Source organism: Protopterus annectens, chromosome 13.part0 (genome assembly GCF_019279795.1).
Source record: "Protopterus annectens isolate FY-2018-M chromosome 13.part0, PAN1.0, whole genome shotgun sequence".
NCBI classification, from domain to species: domain Eukaryota; kingdom Metazoa; phylum Chordata; order Ceratodontiformes; family Protopteridae; genus Protopterus; species Protopterus annectens.
Window position 1 is genome coordinate 519,554,422 of NC_056747.1, and position 23,854 is coordinate 519,578,275.

The 23,854-nt window shown below is 43.1% G+C and overlaps 1 protein-coding gene across 5 annotated transcripts in view; it reads left to right on the forward strand.

The window, feature by feature from the left end:
* The window catches only part of GTF2I (general transcription factor IIi), a 1,956,122-nt gene that overhangs the window by 1,913,602 nt on the left and 18,666 nt on the right, over positions 1 to 23,854 (forward strand). The window lies entirely within an intron of this gene.

Genomic DNA, 23,854 nt, shown 5'->3' on the forward strand with positions numbered 1-23,854 from the left:
AAATATGCAAGTTACTATACTTAAGATCTCCACCTTTTACAGACTTCCTCTTTAATACTATCTGTTATTGTTTTGCCCAGTTTCCCTTTGGGGCATACAGCACTTTAATAGTAACAGTGGGTAGGTGAAGTCAGGAGGTTTGTAATCGTAGTGATTTCAGGATACAGTTATGATGATTTTGGAAATGAGAAGATCTTCCCATTGTAAGCCTGCTCTCCACCCCAAAGCTGCAAGAAACTCTGCCTGTAATTATGTAATGTTGCATGTCCTCATCTCTTAAAACCAAATGCTGATGAGTAATGAATGCTTTGTCCTTCATTGTGAGAGTTATGTAAGCTTCAGATAAACTTTCTGACCTGCATAATCCCATTCTCTTAAGAAGCAGAGCATTGTTAGACACAGTCTTCGCCATGGGATAATAGGATCAGAGAATTACAAGACAAGTATGTCTACAGACCATCTGCTTCTTGCTAGTAACCACCCTCATATAGGTTCATAGGTTGGTACCAGGCTATCGGCTCTAAGGCCTATACAAGCCTAGCCATAACAATTCCCTGTAAATTTTTTCCCACAGTATTTACTTCTCTGGGCCCCTGTCTAGCAAGGGCGACTGACATGATCCCTGGGGTGAATCTCCTATCTCCCATCCAATCATCAAGGTTCCTTTTCAAGAGGGCCAATGAGGTGTTCTGCTTGACATGTATGGGCAGTGTATTCCAGAGTATGGGGAGTCTGTGGGTCAGGAACCTATCCCTCCAGCATGTTTTGTTCATTGTGATGATAAGGTTTAGATCCCTGGAGCGGGTGACTCTGAGGGATTGGGATTTCTTTAAGTGGAGCATGTCCAACAGCTCAGGGTTTGATATGGCTTTGTATGTTAAGCAGAGATCGCCTCTGAATAGACGATATGCCACAGAGTATAGCTGGAGTTTTTTTTAGACAGTCAGCATATGGCATCTGCTTTAGGCCTGTGATTCTTTTAGTATGGTATTTCTGTGGTCTTTCCAGCTGTTGCAGATGTCTTGTGAGGTACATACCAAATGGGGCATTATACTCTATAATGGGTCTAATGAGGGATGAGTACAGTGGGACAATGACCTCCTTTTTTCTGGATGAAAAGCCCTTAGTGATGAGGTGTGCCACGTAGAAGGATTTCCTGACTGTTGTGGTGATGGGGCTATCGAAAGTGAGACCACTGTCCACTTATGTCCCTAAGTCTCTCATCACACTTTCGATGTTTAGTGTCCTGCCACCTATGTGGTAGTTCATGGGTGCATGTTTTTTTCCAAAGGGGATGACTATGCATTTCTTGGCATTAAGCTTGAGCCCATGGCTCTGGCACCAGGCATCCGTTTCTGTAAGGCCCTTTTGTAGAATATCCACATCATTTGGGGATTCAATAATGGCTCCCAGTTTACAGTCATCTGCAAACTTTGTTAGCCAGAGTCCCTTAGTGTTGGCCTGTACTTCAGAGAAGTAGATGCCAAACAAGAGTGGTCCCAGGACTGAACCCTGAGGTACTCCACTTGTCTGGAGCTGGATTTGGAGTCTGCTACTTTTACAGTCTGGGTTCTGTCAGTAAGCCAGTTGGCAGCCCATCGAGTGACATAGGGATTTATGCCCAGCTTAGTAAGTTTATCTATGATTCCAGAGTGGGGGATAGTGTCGAAGGCCTTGGCAAGGTCCAGATAGGCTGTGTGGACCTCCTTACCCTCGTCCACAGCTCTGGAGACAGACTCGAAGAAGTCAATCAGATTCAGGAGACAAGATCGGCCCTTCACAAATCCAAACTGGGTGGGGCCCAGTGTCTGGAGGTTGCCATTGTCTTTGTTTATAAGTTCCTTGATATTGCGTTCCATGCCCTTGCAGATTAGGCTTGTCAGACTGATGGGACGGTAGTTCCCGGGATCCAAGGTGGATCCTCCCTTGTGGAGCGGGATAACTGAAGCTGTGCACCACTCAGTGGGCACGAAGCCTGAGGTGAGGCTATGATTAAACATGACACTTAGGTGGGGAGCCAGTTCATTTTGTAGTTCATGTAGTACACAGCCTGGGATGTCATCTGGTCCCATGGATGCTGTATTTTTAGCTTTGGAGAGTGCTGTTTCTACCTGTGTGGCTGTGATTATTGGAATTTGGCAATCTTTTGGTATTGAGATGGGCCCTTTAGGGGATGAGAGGGAGTGAAGTTGGCACTAAATCGATCTGCCAGGATATTGGCAATATCCTTGGGATCAGTATATTTAATGCCATTCTGTTGTAGTTCAGAGCAGATCTGAGCATTGCCATTGAGATTCTTGATATAACTATAAAATGCCTTGTGGTTGTCTTTGGAATCTTTGGCAATTTTATTTTCATAACTAGCTTTTGAGGATTTTATGAGGGATCTCAGCTTCTTACTGAGGCTGGTGAGGGAGTTTTTTGCATCCTGGGATTTTCCTCTTTTCTGTAACAGTTTCTTCCTTCTGTTGTATAGTTTGATTATAGCAGGGGACCACCAGATGGTCTTCCTTTTTTTGGAGAAGAGCATCTTGGTTCTATTTGGGATGGCACGATTCATGTATGAGTGGATGTGCTCGTACAGTGCCTTAGTGTAGGATTCTGCAGTCGAACTTCCAGATCCGTCTGCGTGGGTGTTGTGAAGTTTGTCACTTCTGACTTCAATAGCATGAAGTTGGCTTTGAAGAAGTTTTTTAAGGAGGTTTCCTTACTGGGGGATGGGGGTGGGATGTGGATGTCAAGGGTGATTTGCTTATGGTCAGACCTGACCAATGAGGGGGTGACCACTGGTGTGGAGCATCTATCTCCCATGTTGGTAATGACCAGGTCTAGGATATTGGAGCCCCTGGTGGGACAATGGATTAGTTGTGCCAGGGTGTTGGAATTTATGAATTCCAGGAATCGTTGGGAAAAGGAGTTGGTACCCGAGTAGTTTTCCCAATTAATGGCAGGGTAATTGAAATCACCTAGTATTGGGGTGTTTGGTTGTATCTTAATGTTTTCCAGTAGTTGAAATCACCTAGTATTAGGGTGTTTGGTTGTATCTAAATATTTTCCAGTATGTTTAGGAAGTGTACCCACATGGTCATGCTAGCAATGAATTTGTGGATATCCATCCATTTGTGAAGATTTTTCTTGAAGGATAAAAGGGTGTCAGTGTGTAAAGGCATTTTCTTTATATATATATATATATATATATATATATATATATATATATAAAATTGCATACAATGACAGTGTAAGAGATGGATAGTATGTTTGACCCTCCATCATGTTTTGTTTATGCATTGACAGAGATTTAACTCTTTATTACAAGTGTTTGTGCGGCTGTTTGTCTTAACAGTGGTGAAAGAAGTCAAGGAGGGTTGGACCCTTAATTGCACAGAAAGGAAGACAGCCATCCTTGTCTGTGAGCAACAGAGCATATGGATAAGGATTCATGCTGGTTTTGGCAGTCGAGGTTTTTAGACCAGTAGACTTTTTACTTAGGAACTCCCTTTCTACCTGGACGGTGTGTTTGGCTAGATATATGCAGCAGAGGGCATTATGCTCTGTAATTAATCTAATTAGAGCTGGGCACAAAGGGGTAATAACTTCTTTTGACCTAGAAGACATGGCTTCAAATATTAGTTTGCCTAGACTGAAGGATTTTCTGACTTCTGATGCTACATGCTGGTTAAAGGTAAGGGAGTTGTCAACCAAGGTGCCTAGATTCCCAGCTGCTGTGTCAGTCTGTAGTTTGGTATTGGCTGTACTGTAAATTGCAGATGAAAATTGTTTTCCAAATCTGACAATACTGACCTTTTTTGCATTTATTTTTAGACTTTTTCTGTGCACTGTTGGTTTGTAAGGAGTAATTCCTGCTGAGCTATTTCCATGTCAAATAGATAAAACAATAACAGCTACCTTAAAGTCATCAGCAAATTTAATTAGCCGTAGGTCTGTTTTTACTGTTTGGAGGTTGGAGAAATGTATTTCAGAAAGGAGGGGAAGGGGTCCCAGTACTGAGCCGTAAAGGTATACTGCTAGTTATCTTGCTGTCTGAAGTTTCACCTTAACTGTGTGTGGGCTCTCTTTCAGTGATTTTGCTGTCCACATACCATTTAGGTATTTTAGCTTATTCATAATACTGACATGGTGGATGGTGTCAAAGTGTGGTCAGATCATATGAGCTGTGTGGACTGAATGACCACTATCCACCGCTTCCTTAACTTTTTCAAAGAAATGTACTAAATTAAGTAGAGATGACTTGCCACTAACAAATCAAAAATGTTGAGTATCTAGTTGTATAACGTCTTTGATATTGTAGTTTATGGTATCAGATATGATGCAAGTCTTCAGTTTCTTGGGACTGCTGTAGTCCCCACCCCCTGTGAAGGGCCATTGGTTAAATTAAGTAAGTTTATGAGGGATTCAGCTGGAGCATGTTTGCTGCTACTTGTTAGGCATCCAGTACTTTTTGCTTTTGAGAGCATGGTTGAAACATGGTTCTTGAAGATTTTAAGGGAGTTTGAAGGACGTAAGGAATTTAATTGACTGTTTCTGGAGTGAAGTTAGCAGTAACTTTATCTGCCAAGTATGTTAGCTATGTCTTTAGGGTTGAAGTGGCTCTCCTATTCCTGAATCCATGTTGTCAGTATCTCAAGTTGACATCTTCAATTGTCTGACCTGTTTTGCAGTGATATTGTTTTACTGTTGCCCCTCTATATTGGAGTAGCATTTTTGATTCTGTAAAAAGAACCACAGTGAAGACATTTGGAAACAGATCTATTAGTACCCTGCCTGAATATACTGGTTCATTAAGTAGTTGTTTGCTTGGGTGAAATCTTTTTTCCCGTCTGTTTAAATAAATGGCTGAAATTTTATTTTCTTTAGCAACAGCTTGGCTTAACTTGCCTAACAGATAAATGATTTAAAAGCTCTTTCTTTGAGGAGGGCAGCATTTTTCTTCTTTTTGGTTTACACTGAAACTAAATGTTTCCATGCTTGAGGTTGACTCTTGTCTTGTACTGCTGTTCATGTCATGTAGGCATGTGTCCATACCAAACCATCATTATCCTGTGTCTTCAGTTCCTCTGCCTGTTTCAGAACCATTAAACACTTAACTGTGCTTCCCAGTCAATAACCATTTGGTCATAACTCCATATTAGAAGTGCAATTCTCGACACTCAAAACTTAAACTGTGATTGCAGCAAAAAAAAGTAGCAAATTCAGTAATTTATACCATTAAAGCATTTTTTGTAATGGTTATGCCTCCCCTATACTTATGTATACTGACTACACGACTGTTGTACTTTGGAGTCTGCAGAATGCTCTCTGATGTTGCAGTCTCAGAAATAGAATGCATTTCCCTTAATTGCACTTCTCATTACTCCGAGTTCTCACAGTTACAGCCCTTGGACATTCAGCAGCACCCACTGGTCAGTATTTTCTGTTACTGAGTTTTATTATTATTTTTCCCTTGAGTGGAAGTCTGTGAAATATTGATTATGGAATCATTTATGTACTGAAACATGTGAACAAGTGTGCTTTTGTTAAGGGAGAGAGAGAGACATTAATGACATTTATACTGTTTTTTTTTTTATCTTAAAGCATTGCATAATTCTGTTATATTGAACACTGAAAGAATTAACAAGGTTGCCAAAGTAAGAAGATTTAAAATTCTTATGGTATTGCTTTTACAAATGAAATTACATATGTGAAGAAGGAAGTCAGGTAGAGATAAGGAGCAAGAGAAGAGGACTGAGCCAGGTACTCAGCTGTCAGCTTGAAAACGTCAATGTAGTGAAGAATGTTGCGACTAAAAATTGAGAGAGGAGAATGAAGAAATGAAAACTATCACTTCAGCATTTTATTGTAAGGGTTCTACATCTCAGAAGGCTTCCATTATGGGGAAGGTGCAGCCTGATCTAAGAAGTGGGGAAAAAACACTACTGTTGGTTCTAAGGGAGAAATATTTTTTATTTTTTTTTTATTTATTTTACATTTGTTAACCGGGCTAGTCTGGCTGGATACATGTCCATTTTCAGCAGAGGCCCGAGGAGAAAAGCTCCACTATCAGACTAAGACAATACAGTTGAGAGGTTACTAAATAATCAAACTATACAAATAAAAAGTAATAAAATAGGCAATATCAAATGCGTATACATTTTTTCTGTACTAATCTGAGTTGATGACAATCAAAATTCGGATGGGTACTGTGTAGAAAAGTTTTAGTAGTATTATAAGACGATAATAATAAGTTAGAAAAATATCACTAGTAGCTGGTATGACAACAAATAGGTTCTACTTCAACAAATAGGTATTATCTGAAAGTAGGAAAAAGGTAGATAAAAAGTAAAAATATGTAGGTAAGTAGTGTAACAGATAATGTGAAGTAAGAGTATAGGAATAAGGCAGAAATGAGGTAAAAGAGTGTTGACAGAGATGCAATTTCTCAAGGTACAGATGTTAGGATGATAGTAAGGCTAAGGATCAGGATAAGGATTCATACTGAAGCAGTGATCTCTACAACAGACAAGTGTTTCAGAAGTCACATGTCAGTTTTCCACTGCCTACATTGGCTGTATGCTCAGATACATTGTACCCTTCAGTCACACACAGGTATATCAAGCAACTTTGTTAAAGCAACAGCAATTCTTGATCATCTTTAAGGAGGTTTACTGTAATAGTAAAGTGGCTGTGCAGGTAAGGGGCTCTGTGCTATGTAATGCTTGAAAACCAAGATTAGAACTCTGTAGATTAATGGGAACTGAGCATACAGCCAATGTAGGCAGTGGAAAACTGACATGTGACTTCTGAAACACTTGTCTGTTGTAGAGATCACTGCTTCAGTATGAATCCTTATCCATGGGGTTAGCTTCAGGTAGTCATCCACCCTAACTTTCTGAATTTTAGAAGATGGTCCCCCAGTGAGCTGAGCTCGTCCACCTGGAGGCATTGGGCTTATGAATTGCTTAACATTAACAAATGTGTATGCTAAAACTAGATGCTATGGAAGGATTTTCTTTTACGGTTTCTTTTCTGCTTGGGCAAGCAGCACCAAGTGTCATCTTATCAGCTCTGTGTAGCTTAAAAAAACTCTACTACTTCACAGTAAGAGTTTTAAGACCTGCCTCAATTTAAAAAAAAAAAAAAAAAAAAAATGTTGAAGGTGTGGTGCAGGCAGTCCATACTCCCAAGAGAAGGCTGAAATTTTAGAAAAAAGGAGCATCCGAATATGACAGGGAAAGAGACTATGGTCTGTGAGCAAGGTATTCTAGAACCTGCCATTTGGCCCTTGGGAGGATTTGCCTTGTGCATCCCTAGTCCAGTGCCTGGCCTCATCCAGAGTCTTTCTTCTGATCCCAGCAGTGTGATTGTGCCATCTGCTGTTGCACAGTCCTCCTTGATGGCTTCTGAAAAATCTAGACCAGGCACTATTTCCCAGGCATCTGTGGTATATGGCTCCTCCAAAATCTCAGTTGCTACCCGTGAGTTATGTTACATTTTGGATGTGCCTGCCTTTTTTACAAAGTTTGCCATGAAAGTTTCCCTTGCTCAACAGGAATTAACATTTAGCAGTTAGGGAGGCTACTCACCCAAGGCTCAGGAGGCTTCCTTACAGATGCCAGGCCAGGTGGCCAAGAATTTTGCAGAACCTTATGGGATGACCTCAGAGAGTATAATCCCCTGCTGTTGTAGCTCTTTCCCCAAACAGATGCACATCTTCCTCCTCGTGAATCTTTGAAACTTGGAGTTTGAAGTGGAAGACTTTGTACTTCCCAAATTTCCCCTTCTTTGGGTTACAGTACAGTGAGAAAGCATTTGTGTGCCCCCAGCCTTGGAGGGTATTTCCTTCAAGGAGACTTTAAACATTTCACATTGTGCTTCAGAGAGATTTGTGAGTAAAAGTAGTATTTCCTAGATTTTCTGGCCAAGGAGGAACCAAACCTATGGTGGTCCTCTCAGTTTTCCAGACCTACTAGAACAACTTCTGAGGACAGAGGGGTCTCTGTCATCTAGTACTTGAAAAAAACTCTGTCTAGTCTAATAGAAGACCATTGGAAGTCCATACTGAATCTGAGGGTAAGCAAATTCCTAAACGTGACCAGGTTCAGAATGTTGACCCTTGAATTCCTGTTTTTTCTGATACCAAGAGCATTTTTTGGTCTTTTAGAACCTGAAGGAAACAAAGCCTCCACATTCCCATTTTTAATTTCTCCAAATCTTTTGGGTTTCTAATACCATGACTGGAATGGACCCCATTTCCAAGTTAAAGTACAATTAAAGTTCATGAAATTAGTATTGTTTCACTCTTTGTCAGCCAAAAGTGCTCTTTGCAGCACCTGCAATGTGCCCATTAATGACTCCTCCTGTAATTCACACATATTTACATGTATTGGTAGCATATCTAAATAAGATTTTAGGCTGTTTTTTTATAAGACCCATTGCCCCTACTACTATTGGAACTATTTGGGTATCTTTATTCCACATTGCTCTTGTTTCTGCTTGTAAATCCTGATATTTTATAACTTTTTGTATCTCTCTGTGCATGGGAGACTGTAGTCACTGGGTGTGGCGATTTCAATGATCAATGCTACTTTTATCTTCTTTTCCTGGACCTCTCTATCCGGTTTTCTAGCATCTATCTTTTGAACTGTTGGTAATGGATGATCCCATGTGATGTAGACTTCATCATTTTCTCTGATGCTTTGTGGCTCATGTTTCCAGTGTTTTTCAGCCTCTTCAACCCATAATGTTTGAACAATCCCCAGTGCAGCAGTCTTGCCACATTGTTATGCCTTTCAGTGTACAGTCCTTCTGCCATCAGTATGTCACAACCAGCAACTAGGTGTGTGACAGTTTACAGTTCTGTTTTACAAAAAACTACATTTGTCTTTCTCCCACATATTCAATGGACTTTGTAAACCAACATGTACATAGCCCATTATCTTGTGCCAGCAATATTAACCTTTCATCTCTTGGTTTGAATTCAACTCTCTTTAACCATTTTTGCGTTTGTTCCTGATCAACATGAGGTTCTTCCAGAAGTTTTCTATACTTGCAACTATATTTATGCATTTTCCACATTTCTTGCCTTTTCATCTGATCCGTCACCTTATGTTCTTTCTTTTGTTTTTTTTGGCACATTCAGTTGCTGCCTGATTTTTATCTACTTCTGGTTTGTTGACGCCGATATGCTTCTGCTAAGTTAAGCAGGAACATCATCTTAGATTTACTGTCCTCAGGTTTCAAAACTTTCACTACGTTTGGGTCTTGTGAGGTCAGCAGATATGTGTAGAGTCCCACGATTGCAGATCTGTACATGTAATCAGTTTCAAGGAGGCCGAGCCCTCTTTCGGACTGGGGAATATATAATCTTGGTATGCACTGATTTTTATAAATCATTTGGTGCGCACGAAGCATCCTTCTTGTTTTAATATCTAATCTATCCAACACGTTTTGGGGCCAAGCAGTCACTCCAAAACTGTAAGTTAGGACAGAATGAGCAAATTGGTTTATAGCTTGGATTTTGTTCCTAGATGTCAATGCTGATGTTCATCGTGTTACACTGCTGCAGTCATTACACTTGGGTTATCCTGCTGTCAGGCGGTTCCCCAGTTGGCCTGAGTTCCAAAGTCTTGGTCCAGCGTCGGTTACTGTCTCCTCCTCCCTGACGTCAGTGAGACAGGGGTATATAAGATGCAGCCAACGCCATTTTCTTCAGTCTTTCTTGCCGCGCGGTGCCCGAAGCAAAAGCAGTTCGCAAGTGCCGGTCGGCCGTCTCCTGAGATTTTCATTCCGAATCCAGAACTGAAGTCTTCTACAAAGCTAAGTACCCCATTGGGGAAACTTTTTCTTGCCTCAGACCGATGTCAGTAAAAGTTAATAACTGTATTTCTTGTGGGAAGCAAATACCTCATAAGAATTTCCATTCTTATTGTATCCCATGCCTAGGCCCAGACCACGACGTCACTGGTTGTCAGTTTTGTGCTAGGTTTAACAAGCGCCCTATTAAACGTCGGTTTGATTTTGCCCGACATTATTTTGGTAGAAAATTCAATTGTACCATGCCGTCGGAACTTCCGACGACCGGAATACATAAAAAATGCAAAGACAAGGATAGACGTCCGAGGCCCAAAACTGACGAAGCCTCTTCTAGGCCAGTCGCCGGTTCTCCGGTTTTCAGCGAGGCACCTTTGGAGCCTCTGACGACTGCTTCTGTAGAGCCACAGGCCGCCTCTGACTCGCACGTGGAGATTGCTGGCCCTTCGGACATACAAGTTATTCAGCCTACCGAAACTAACCTTTCAGAGGAATCTGGAGTAGCTGAGCTGCCCGTAGCTTCAGAGGGTGTTTTCAGACCTACTCAGTTAAGCATTAAACCCTCTGCTAAGTCTAAACCAGTTTTAAAATCAAAGAAACAAATACAGCATTCTCCAGCACAGGCCTCCATGCCTAAGAAACAAATGTTCAAAATGGCCAAAGACCTAATCACTCTGATCAGAGGGTCCCATCCCCCTCCTGATAAAAGGCCTAGACAGGATGCAGACTATGACTCATCCGACCAGAAATGCAGGATTTCTTGCATGCAGCTGAACAGGTGGGAAAACATACTTTGCAATGTGGTTTTGATTCTTTAGAGGCCTCCTGTAGAGCAGCAGTTACAGGCTCTGTCATTAGAAGACATACTTGGTTAAAAGAACATACGTTACCAGATCATGTTAAAGCAAAATTATTGGATGCACTTTTGCAGCAGGATGTGTTATTTGGAGTTAAGGCAGAAGAGGTATTACAGAAAATGGAGGATAAGGCAAAATCTATGCAAACGGTGAAGGATTTCTTACAGGTTCAGCCTCCTAGATTTAGCAGAAATTGGCCAACTAAGAATTGGTCCTTTCCAGTTAAAGACAGACCTCAAAGAGGGAGATACAGACGTCCAAGAGGTAGAGGTCAACCACAAGGTCCTTACAGGCCTCGACAATGGGTTGCATCAGGCCAGAAAGAAGGGAAAGACAGGCCCCAACCATATAAGAAGCAGCCCCAATGACTTCCCACTACAACTGCCAAACAACTCTCTCTTGGCAGCCCCCTTGGGAGGAAAGCTGGCACTTTTCTATCACAATTGGCATATGATCACCAAAGACATATGGGTTCTCAACATTGTATCTCAAGGTTACAGGTTCCACTTTCACACTTTGCCAAGGTTAAAAGGAATGCCAAATCTGCCACCAAATCAATAGGCAGAGGCTCAAAAACAAATTACAGCACTCATGGATATGAGAGCTATTCAAAAGGTACCACGACAGGAGCAAGGACAAGGATTTGACTCTTTCTTGTTCCCAGAAAGGACAAAGCCTGGAGGCCCATTCTGGATCTTTCTTCTCTAAACACTTACCTGGATGTTCCGAAATTCAAAATGTTGACACTACAGCAGCTTCTTCCCATGCTGGGCAAGAAAGCTTGGCTCGTGACATTGGACCTCAAGGAGGCATACCTGCATGTTCCTGTCAGACAAAACTGCAGAAGATACCTCAGATTCATAGCTGGTTCAATGCACTATCAATTCTCTGCACTGCCCTTTGGCTTATCTACTGCGCCCAGGGTCTTCACAAAGTGCCTTGCACCAGTAATTGCATTTTGCAGACAGAAAGGAATTCAAATTTATCCGTACCTGGACGACTGCCTGATTCAAGCAGAAAGCAAGGACATTCTTCTAAAGCATCTGGCATTTGTAAAAAAGTTATTAAGTTGCCTGAGGTACACAGTAAACGAAAAGAAATCAAAATTAGTGCCCGCACAATAGATAATATTCCTGGGTGCCAGCTTGAACACAATGGCCCAGATGGCTTATCTCACGCCAGGCAAGCAAGGACAACTGACTCAATACTTTCAATTGATGGCAACAAAGACCCAACTCCCTGCAAGAAAAATTCTGCAGGCCTTGGGTTACATGGCATCTTGCATACTACTAATTCCATATGCCAGACTGTATATGAGGAAGCTACAATGGTACCTAAAGAATGTATGGTCTCAACACTGTCAAAGTTTGGAAACAGTTATACCACTAATTCCTTGCCTTCAACAGGAGTTTCAGTGGTGGGCTCAAGCTTGTCACCTCAACAAGGGACAGCCTTTTACTCAACCCACAGCCAGGCAAACACTGACAACAGATGCATCGGATTACGCCTGGGGTGCACACATGGCAGGCAACTGTATTCAGGGCAAGTGGCCCGCAGAACAAAGGCATCGTCACATCAATCAAAAAGAGATGCTAGCTGTACAAAATGCCCTTATAGCTTTCAAGGACCTGCTGCATTCAGGACAACTACTACTAAAGACAGACAACATTACAGTTATGTGGTACATAAACAAGCAAGGGGGCACTCACTCCTACCCCCTCTGCAGGCAAGCCATGACCTTGTGGAACACAGCTCTAAACTATCAAGTTCATCTGCAAGCGCAGTTCCTGCCAGGAGAGAAAAACACACTGGCAGATGACTTAAGCAGAAACATCATGGATCCCCACGAATGGGAATTGAATCCACAAATATTCAGAATGATAACACAGAAATGGTGGAGCCTGGACATAGATCTGTTTGCATCCCCAATGAACTGCCAGCTACAGAAATTCTGCACAAGGAGTTACCATTCACAAGCATGGAAAGTGGATGCCCTCTCATTCAGCTGGAAAAACCTACAAATGTACGCTTTCCCACCACTACCTCTCCTGCCAAAGGTACTCATAAAAGCCAGGCAAGAAGAGCCAAAGATGATCCTGATTGCACCAGACTGGCCACACCAGCACTGGTACCCAATCTTAAAGAACTTAGCACAAGGACCACCCTGGATTTTGCCTCAAATCCCACATCTGCTGACTCAGCACAACAGTCAGATACTACACAGCCAGCTAAAGACCTTAAACCTAGCTGTGTGGAAGATTCCTTAGTCAAGCAAGCAATGCCATTCTCCAAAGCTGTTATGGATGTCATTCTGGAGGCCAGAAGGCCTAGTACCAGGAAAGCATATTCGGATAAATGGAAGAAATTCTGTGCCTGGAACCAAGCTCACAGCCTTGACCCTCATGTCCCAACATTCCTCAGATACTACAATATTTAACTGAGATGCTGTACAAAGGCCTCTCCTTCTCATCCATCAAGATCCACGCCTCTGCCATCTCTGCTCATTACAACACGGATCCACCAATTTTCTCTAATCCTTTGCTAAGACCGTACCTCAGAGGGGCTAAAAACATAAGACCACCCCGAAGAGCACCTACTCCAACTTGGGACCTCAACTTTGTTATGGAAAAATTAACTTTACCCCCTTTTGAGCCAGTTAACACAGCAGAATTAAAATATATCTCTTGGAAAACTGCTCTGCTCCTGGCAATAACATCAGCACAAAGAGTTTCAGAATTACAGGCACTAATGGCAGTGGAACCTTTCCTCATTTTCCACCAGGACAGGGTGTCCTTAAGAACTAACCCTGTGTTTATGCCAAAGGTGGTATCCAGTGTGGCTCTAAACCAAACTATTCATTTGCCAACTTTTTATCCAAAACCACAGAATAAAGGGGAGAAACTACTGCATTCCTTGGACATTCACAGGCAGTTACGCTTCTACTTGGACAAAACCAAAGCTTTCAGGAAATCTGAGCAATTATTGGTAGCATATGCTGCAGGAGCACAGGGAAAAGCCATTTCAAAACAGACTATTTCAAAATGGATAGGACATCGTATGCGTTTCTGCTATACACACCATGGGAAACCTGTACCTAGCAGCATTAGATCTCACTCCACCAGGGCAGTAGCCACTTCAACTGCCTACCTCAGAGGAGTACCTACCAAGGATATTTTGGAAGCAGCATCTTGGAGTTCTGTACATACCTTCACCAAGCATTACCATCTGCCTCTATACTCTAAATCCAGAGCTGGCTTCGCCACTGCAGTGCTGCAGGGCCTTATAGCCACCCCTAATGCCTTATAGAACCAGCCACCCTACCTCAGCTTTGGGATTCTACCCAAGTGTAATGACTGCAGCAGTGTAACACGATGAACGTAGTACAGTTTTGTACCTACCGTAAATGTAGATGTTCGAGTGTGTACACTGCTGCAGTCCAGGTTACCCTCCCTCCTTCCCCTCTTATTTGCTGGTACGTACCTATGTCTTCTACCCTTTACTACCTATGGGGAGTATTTGCTGGTAGCTGAAAGTTGTTGTTTGCTTTTCTTATGTATGTTTTATCAACAATTTGAATTGCCTACCTATTTGGGGGCACCTGACATCTGGGGCAAGAAAAACTGAAGAAAATGGCGTCAGCTGCATCTTATATACTCCTGTCGCACTGATGTCAGGGAGGAGGCGACAGCAACCGACGCCGGACCAAGACTTTGGAACTCAGGCCAACTGGGGAACCGCCTGACGGCAGGATAACCCAAATGTAATGACTGCAGCAGTGTATACACTCTAACATCTACATTTATGGTAGGTACAAAACTGTACTTTTTCAGGATTAAGTCGTCTAAAATATTCCTTACTAAGTTTTATTCGCATTTGTTGATGTTTTATTGCTGATCTTTCATAATTTCCCAAGTGTTTATGCACTCCCTCTTCCTCAAGTTCTTTTATATCACATTCTTGTCCCAAACTGATGTTTTCCTGGTGCTGCAGTTTTCCTGCTTTAAAGGTTGCTTTTGCACATTTATCAAGACCAAATGACATTCTAATGTCATCTTTGACAACTTGCAGAAGTGCTTTCCGTTCTTCATTTGATGAGCTGTACAGTTTTAAATCATTGACATCTCTTTGCTGCTTAATGCCCAACCGTGAGGGAACTGAACTGACAAAATGTGACAGAATGCATGGGCTCTATACATCTTCAAGGAGTAATTGCCTTAGACTGTGTGATATCTCCCTACAACATGGTGTTGTTGTGGTGTATTTCTATTTTTTTTTAAATTACAGGAAGCTATGAGTCTTTGAGAGTAGGATATGCCTTAAACCACTTTTTGGTTGCAGCCCATATACACGGAGAAGCTAACTCCCTAACAGACATACATAGTCCCTCAGCTGATTGGTGGTAAAGAGATTAGTCCTGCTGGTGGGCAAAACCAAACTGACATCCATCCGTGCCAAATGCAGTGACTTCAACCTGATCCTCACACTAGTTCAGCAGTCCATGGACCCCCCCCCCCATTTCAAGACTGGCTTCCAAGTCTTCTCTGTTCTTTCCCCCATTTCCCATTACTCCTAGAATCCAGTGGAAAGCACAAGTGTGCAAAGTCAGTGTCATTCTGTTCGCCCAATTCTGGTCTCAGCAAGTATGGTTTCTCCTGCTGTGGCCTCACCTTCTGGTGAAGACCCTTGGACTGAAGATTTCCAGAACCCTTCTTTCTCGTACTCATCTGGCAAGCCTAACCGGGAGATTTATGTTCTTGTGTTAACTGCTTGATATCTCCAATTCCAGTGATGGATTGCATCTCCTGCCTACCCATACTATGTGGTCCAGATTCTGTTTTTTGCCCTGAAACCTAATCCCAAGAAAATGTACAAAGGTAGATGGACACTGTTGTCGGTTTGGTTATTAGATAATGGAATAGACACCTTTTCTGTCATATTTTCAGTAGTAGTGTGAGCTTCTCCTCTGTAATGTCTACATGGCTACTGTACATAATTTCCATATAGGTGTTCAGAATTCTTCTTTAGCCTTCCTTATGGTTTGCAAAACTTTTCTCAAGTGGTGTCATTTTACTTCGACCCTCAGAGAACCTGTTGGTATGTGAGATCTTCACATTGTTTTGGTGAAGATTACTCAACCTCTCTTTGAGCTAGTAGCTTGGGAAGACTTGCAGATATCCTTCATGTTTCACTGTTGCAGTCATCACATTTGGGTTATCCCTGCCAGGGTAACCCTCGGCCGGCCCGAATACCAGAGGCTTAGTATTTCTGCGTCGGTTGCTGTCGCTTCAGAAATTACGTCAGGTCATCAGTAGTATAAAGTAAGGCAGCTGATGCCATTACATCAGTCTTTCTTGCTGCGGAGCCCGAAGTAAAAGCAGTTCGCACGAGTGCCGGTCAGCTGCTACCTGAGTTTCATCTTCTGAATTGAAGCTGAAGTCTTCTAAAACTAAGTACCCCGTTGGAGATCATTTTTTCTTGCACTAACCAATGTCAGAAAAAGTTAACAGTCGTCTCGCCTGTGGAAAGCAAATACTACATGAGACTTTTCATACTTACTGCATCACTTGCTTAGGCCCAGACCACGATGTCCCTCGCTATCGCTTCTGTGCTTTGTTCAGTGCCAGAGCTATACGTTGTCGGGTGCTTATTGTAGCTAGATATATTCGCTTACAGTCCTCTAATTCCGATATGGCTTTGCTAAGCCATCCGACAGCAGATCTTCCAAAAAAAGTAAAGATAAAGACAGAGACAGACTGCACAGGTCCAGACCTACCGATGATGCTCCCGTTAAGCTAGTCATCAGTTCTCCGGTCCCCTGATGCCCGCTTCTGTGGATTTGCAGGCCACTACCGAGACCCTTTCGGAGTCCGGTATGCCACAAAACTCTTCTTCGACTAAGGATGCTGTGGTTATCTCTACCTTGGATGAGTCCGGAGCCGCTGAGCAGGCACCGGCTTCCGAGGAAGTCCTTCGCACTACAGATTCTCGACACAAACTGATGAATTCTTTCGCGACTACCGTTCTTTTGAAAACTGCCGAGTTTCTTAGGCCCAGGTTACGAACCACACCCAAGAAACCAACGACCCAATCTCAGGCACCTGCTTCCTTGCCTCAGTCTCAAATGCTTAAAATGACGGAAGACCTTATCATGCTGATCAGGGGAAGCCAAGCTACCCCTTCCAAAAGAAAAAGAGATCTGTCCCCTGTAGTTTTGTCTGAACAGGAGTCCAATTACTCTAATGCATCTGAGTATGAAGACATGCAACCCCTCTCTGCTTATGAGGATTCTCATGCAGAGGATTCCATTCCTTCAGCCTCTCCCCCAGAGGATATTTCCTTTGGGGAAACCCTTCACACCTTAAGGGAGCATTTCCAATGGGAAAGTCAGGACTACCCTCAGTCTAAAAAGAGACTCCGGGAATTCTTAGATCTTCCACAGCACAGACCCCTGGCCATCCCCCCAGTCCTGAATGTTGTGGAGGATGTCTTTCTGGAATCCAGTTTGACTCCTGACACCCTCCCTCCTGCACCCAGAAAACCATACGGGTATTACAGAGTCCATGAGTCACACAAATTTATTTTTAAAAATCCTACTGCTGACCCTGAGGTAATTTCTCAAGGGCCTAAAGGAATTAAAGGAACCTCTACTAAGAATCCCACCCCCTCAGAATGGGATTCCCAAACATTAGACAGATGGGGTAAAAAAGTATACACCTCAGCTACTCTTGCTATCACAGCACTAAACTGTCAGTTCCATATGCTAAAATTTCAGCAACATACCCTAGAACTCCTCAAACAAAAACATGTCTTCCTTTCCTGCTTGTGCAGAATCTAAAGAGTTACAAGAGTTAATGCATTCTGCAAGCCAAGTAACTAAACACACCCTGCACTGTGGTTTTGATGCCATAGAAGCTTCTTGCAGGGCAGCAGTCACTGGTTCTGTCCTTAGAAGGCATGCATGGCTTAAGGAACAGCTCTTGCCAGACCATCTTAAATCTAAATAGTTGGATGCCCCCTTGCACAAAGACAACTTATTTGGCACTAAGGCAGAAGCGGTCTTAAAAAGGTTGGAAGAAAAAGCAAAATCTATGCAGACAGTTAAGGATTTCTTACAGTACAGCCACCCAGGTTCAGCAGGCATTGTCCCTCCAAGCACTGGTTCTTTCCTGCTCCCACCAGGTCACTTCAGCCCAGACCCCGGGGAACCAGACCCCACAGACAGCAGCCACAGGGAATGCAGAAATCTAAGCAGTGGACTACCTCCACTTCAAAACAAGGGAGTTCTAAGCCACCCCCTTATGGTAAGAACTCGCAGTGACTCTCCTCCCCCACCCCCTCCCTCTCCCCACCTCCATTTACCCCAGGAGGAAAACCTTTCCTTTCATGCAAACACCTGGGCCACTATTACCAATGACCGCTGGGTTCTCAACATATTGTCCCAGGGATACAAATTTTCTTTCCACACCCTTCCAACTCCAAAAAAGTTCCAGATTTACCTCAAAACCAGTGGGCAGAGACGCACAAGCAAATCCTTTCCCTACTCTCCATGAGGGCAGTAGAGCACGTTCCTGCATAACAAAAAGGCCAAGGTTTCTACTCCAGACCTTTTCTGGTACCCAGGAAAGAGGGCACCTGGCCCCTCATCCTCAACCTATCCATTCTAAACACCTTCCTGGTGATCACAAAATTCAGAATGCTCACCCTCCAGCAGCTGCTACCCATGCTCACCAAGGATGCTTGGGTAGCTACCCTAGACCTAAAGGAGGCTTACCTCCACATTCCTATCGGGGAATCATGCAGAAAATATCTTCGTTTCAAGGCAGGATCTCAGCACTTTCAGTTCTCTACGCTTCCCTTTGGCTTATCTACTGCTCCCAGAGTTTTCACAAAATGTCTGGCTTCGGCCATTGCCTTTTGCAGACAAAGGAATATCCAGATTTACCCATACATAGATGACTGCCTAATTCAGGCAGACAGCCAGGAAAAGCTGCTCAAGCACCTGTCCTTTGTAAAGTTCCCTACTAACCTCCCTAGGGTACACAATCCATGAAAATGAAGCCAAACCGATATCCACCCAAAGGATTATTTTCCTGGGAGCAAGCCTGGACACAGTATCCCAGATGGCATTCCTTACACAGAAAAGCAAACCTTCCTGACAACCTCCTTCTCTCAACTAGCCACCAGATCCCAACTATCTGCAAAGAAAATCCTGCAAGCTCTGGGGTTCATGGCATCTTGCATTCTACTCCTTCCATATGCCAGACTGCATATGAGGAAACTTCAGTGGTACCTAAAAAGCCTTTGGTGTCAACTCTCTCAAGACCTGGAGACTCTTATACCTATAATAACTTGCCTCAGAAAAGATTTTCTTTGGAGGGCAACAGCATGCTCCCTCAACAAAGGACTACATTTCTCACCACCCCATGCCACCCAGACCCTCACCAGAGATGCATTGGATTATGCCTGGGGTGCACACCTGGATGGCAGGTGCATACAGGCCCAATGGAGCCCACAGCAAATCCATCTGCACATCAACCAAAAAGAGATGATAGCTGTCCAGCATGCCTTGATAGCTTTCAAGCCCCTTCTCTCCCCAGGGGCTCTTCTGATCAAAACAGACAATACAAATGTGATGTGGTATATCAACAAGCAGGGAGGGACTCAGTCCTACTCTCTATGCATACTGGCCATGACCCTTTGGCACACAGCCTTTGCCATGCAGCTCCACCTATTAGCACAATTCCTAAACTCTCTGGTGGACCACTTAAGCAGACATTTTCTGGACCCACATGAGTGGCAGCTCAACAGAAGAACCTTTGCCCTAATGACTCAGAAATGGGGCACCCCGAAGGTCGACCTCTTTGCCTCCCACACCAACTATCAGCTCAGCAGGTTCTACACCAGGGAGCATCACTGCATGGCTTGGAAAGTGGATGCCCTATCCTTCCCCTGGGTCAGTCTATCGGTCTATACCTCTCATCCCCAGGATACTGCTCAAAATAAAGGAGGAAAAACCAAGGACAGTTCTTATAGCTCCAGACTGGCCTCTCCAGCACTGGTACCCCTTGCTGCGCAGTCTGTCCCCACTGCCACCTTGGCATCTCCCTCAGATTCCAAACCCCCTGTCCCAGATGGAAGGGGAATTCGTGCATCCCCAATTGCAGACACTCAGTTTGTCAGCTTGGCTTATTCCCCAACCCCCGATCAATCTGCCAACCTCAGCAAACAGGTTCTAGATGTTATAAGCAAGGCCAGATGCCCTAGCACTAGGAAGTCTTATGCTGACAAGTGGAAAAGGGATCTGCACCTGGATTCAGGATAAGGGAGCCAATACGGCACAGCCCTCCTCATCCTGGATTACTTAGCTGACCTGCTACACAGTGGACTCTTCTTTTTTTCAATTAAAATTCATGCTTCTGCTGTCTCTCTCATTTTCCCACTGAGCAGCCCCTTTTCTCACACCCTCTGATCAACCCATTCCTAAGAGGGGCTAACAACTTGAGGCCACCCAGAAGAGCACCAACCCCAGCTTAGAACCTTAAACTTGTGTTGGAAAAGCTCACCCCCCCCCCCCTCGAACCTGCCTCTTCAGCAGAGCTAAACTTTCTCTCCTGGAAGACAGCTTTCCTTCTGGCTATCACTTCAGCCAGAAGGGTCTCCGAGCTGCAAGCACTCAAGGCTGTGGAACGCTTCATCATCTTCCATGTTGACAGGGTATCCCTCAGGACTAACCCATCCTTCATGCCCAAGGTGGTGTCCAGTGTGGCTCTCAAACCAATCCATTCATTTGCCCGCCTTTTTCCGTAACCCACATTACAAGGGGGGAAAGGATCCTGCACTCTGTAGATGTGCACAGACAGCTTAGATTCTATCTAGACAGGACTAAATCCTTTAGAAAGTCTGATCAATTGCTGGTTAGCTTTGCTGTAGGGGCAGAGGGCAAAGCAATATCTAAACAAACCATGTCCAAACGGATGAGCAGCAAAAGACCAAGAACAAACTGTAAACAACAGTCATTTAAAATCAATTATTCCAAAAAACTAGTCTGTCAGTGGTGAATCCACAGTACACAGGCATATTAATAAGTATGTATGCAAACATTAATACACCTGTTGAGACATACTAAAAAGTACAACAGAAGAGAAAAAGGAACAATTGCTGTCAGCAAGTGGGCTAATATAACCAAGTATTTATACCCATATAAAATTAATAGAATTAATAAAGTTGATAAAATACAATAGTGAAAAATTAATTCCTCACTGATTACCTCAAGTAGGATCTGTATTTTAGCACTGGTGCTATATTACAGCTCTCATTCATTTTTTGGAATAATTGATTTTAAATGACTTGATGATTTGTCTATTTCAAAAGTATTTTTAAAAGCTTTTTAAAAAAGTTTTTTACTTGAAAAAAGTTTTTAATTGAAATTGTGTTTACAAACTTCAGGAAGTGATGTAATGATACTAAGTATATTTATATGGCCAAAAAGTTTGGCGCTGTTTTGTGTCATAATCTCCTCTGAAGAAGCTACCTATTGAGAGTAGCGAAAACACTATCTGTTTATTTAAAATAAAGTTGCGTTTAGGAACTATTGTGCTTCCAGGATTCTTTGGCGTTCCAAGTACTGTTGTTTACAGTATGTCCAAACGGATAGCACACTGCATCCATTTCTGCTACAAACAAGGAAAACCTCCCCCCAAGGGGGTCAGGACTCACTCCACCAGAGCAGCCTCCACCTCTGCAGCTTTCCTCAGAGGAGTCCCCAACAGGGACATCCTGGAGGCTGCCACCTGGACATCTGTTCACACCTCCACCAAACATTACCACCTGCCTATCTTCTCCAAATCCAGGGCAGGGTTTGCCTCTGCAGTCTTGCAGGGCATCCTAGCCAGCCCGTAGTCTGCCTGACTGCCTCCACCCTTCTCCTCAGCTTTGGGAATCAACCCAAATGTGATGACTGCAACGGTGAAACACGAAGAACATAATACAGTTGTGTACACTTACCATAAATGTAGATGTTAGAGTGTATTCACTGTTGCAGTCCTGGTTTCCTTCCCTTCATCCCCCTCTTCTTTCTTCTCTTTCCTTACAAGGGACATATTGGTATTTACTTTCTACTAGTGAGGTTCTTCCACCAGAACCTGGCTCCCACTTGGGGGCTCCTGACAGGTTAGGGCAAGAAAACTGATGTAATGGCGTTGGCTGCCTTACTTTATACTACTGACGACCTGACATAAGTCCTGAATCAACAGCAACCGAAACAGAAATACTAAGCCTCTGGTATTCGGGCCGGCCGATGGCTACTCTGGCAGGGATATCCCAAATATGATGAATGCAACAGTGAATACACTCTAACATCTACATTTATGGTAAGTGTATACAACTGTACTTTCTGACTTGCAAGACTTTTTCTGGTGGTATTTATTTACCTCTTGTTAGAAGTTCCATTTTGTAGGTCTTATTTGTCCTTACCTTACATTGTTTTTCACAAGAATAGAGTTGTTTTATGTACCAGGCCCTCATTCATGCCAAAGATGGCTGCCAGTACTAATATTAATCAAACTGTCCACCTTCCAGTGTTGTTTTCAAAATCATAGCAATAAAGGAGAATACTCTTTAAGCTGCCTGGAGAGACATAGACAACTGCAGTATTATCTAGACCATACCAAAGACTTCACAAGGGATTTGTAGTTCTCTGTCTCCTTTGCTATTCACAGACTAAAGACTAAAGTGACCAAGGCTACATTGACATTGTCCAGATGGCTAACTGCATCAGGTTTCTGTGCAGAAATATAGCAAATCTTTATTTAGTCAACCTAGAGCACAGTCTGCAAGAGCAGTAGCTACTACTTACTCCTGAAATGAAATAGGGACATGTGCTACATAGACTTCAATGGGTTCTTTAACAAAATGTTACAACCTGGATGTAGCCCCCAGTTCTTGGTCAACATCTGAAGTTGCTGTCATTGCAGATGTTATTTCCTAGGCCACCCAGGTAAATTTGCGTGGGACTTTCCTCTTGCAGTAGAGAAGAATGAATCGGACCGGATCAGATTTAAAGGTTATGTATGTACCTGCCATAGTGATAAGTCTGCATGGTCATTGCTCCTCCTCCTCTACCACTCCACCCACCTTCCCCTGGCCTGGCAGTAGGGGGTTAATGCTCTGTGAATGTGTTTATCAATGATGCTATTCTGAGTGCCTTAATCAGATCTATAGTAAGATGGTGAAGCACAGTGGATTATAGGTAAAAGTTAAGAGCTGATGCTTGGGGAAGATTTTACCAGTGCTGTGGTAATTGAGAGCTTCACTCCTTGCAGCAGAGTAGGATGAACTATGATCATGTAGATCTAGTGTTATGGTAAGTACATACGTTTTTATAATTGTAATTTATTCACATAACTTTACTGCAGCAGCTGCAGTGGATGAAGCTCTGGGTTTTGAATTCCTAGATACAAGTAATTACAGTACTATAAACGAACAGTTGTCCTGGCATGCACTACCACACTGAGCTCCTCATGTAGTACTAGGAAATTTATGAGGACCTAAGTAGTTAAGAATGTGAGTTCCTTACTGGGAACCCTGAGGACTTAACTTGCCACCATATCCTTTAACATCAAGGATTGCTGTGAGGTAGCACACCCTTGACATGCACTCCAAACTGTCATTTCCACAAGTGATGGTGGGACACTGGCCTTGGAGCAGTGCAGTCCCAAAGAGTGGCACATATTGCCTTGGCAGCTATGTTGCGGATGTTGAGGTTGAATTGATTGTATAGTATTGAATGGAGGTTGCATTCCAAATCATCCGTATTATCCTGAGGGAAAGAACAACAGAGCTGTGTCTCGAGAGTAGCAGTAATAGCATAAACCTCTCCTTGAATGAAGTCTCCCAAAGGTAGTGTATGCACAGAAAACAGCACAGGACCTGAACTAGAACATTACAGTACACCAGAGTTCTAGGGCAAGGGCTACATAAGAGAAAACCACACTGTGAGATTGACCAGAAAGCTAGGAGACAGATCAGTAGAGATTCAAACTTGTGAAACAACACTAATGTAAACACTTCAAGAGAATTCTACAGTCAGCTGTCAGATGCTGATGAGAGATCAAATGGCACTAAAACTGAGTAGTGGTATAGAAGATCATGTTCCGGGCAATATCAGTACTCTGATTAGTCTAAAAACTGTA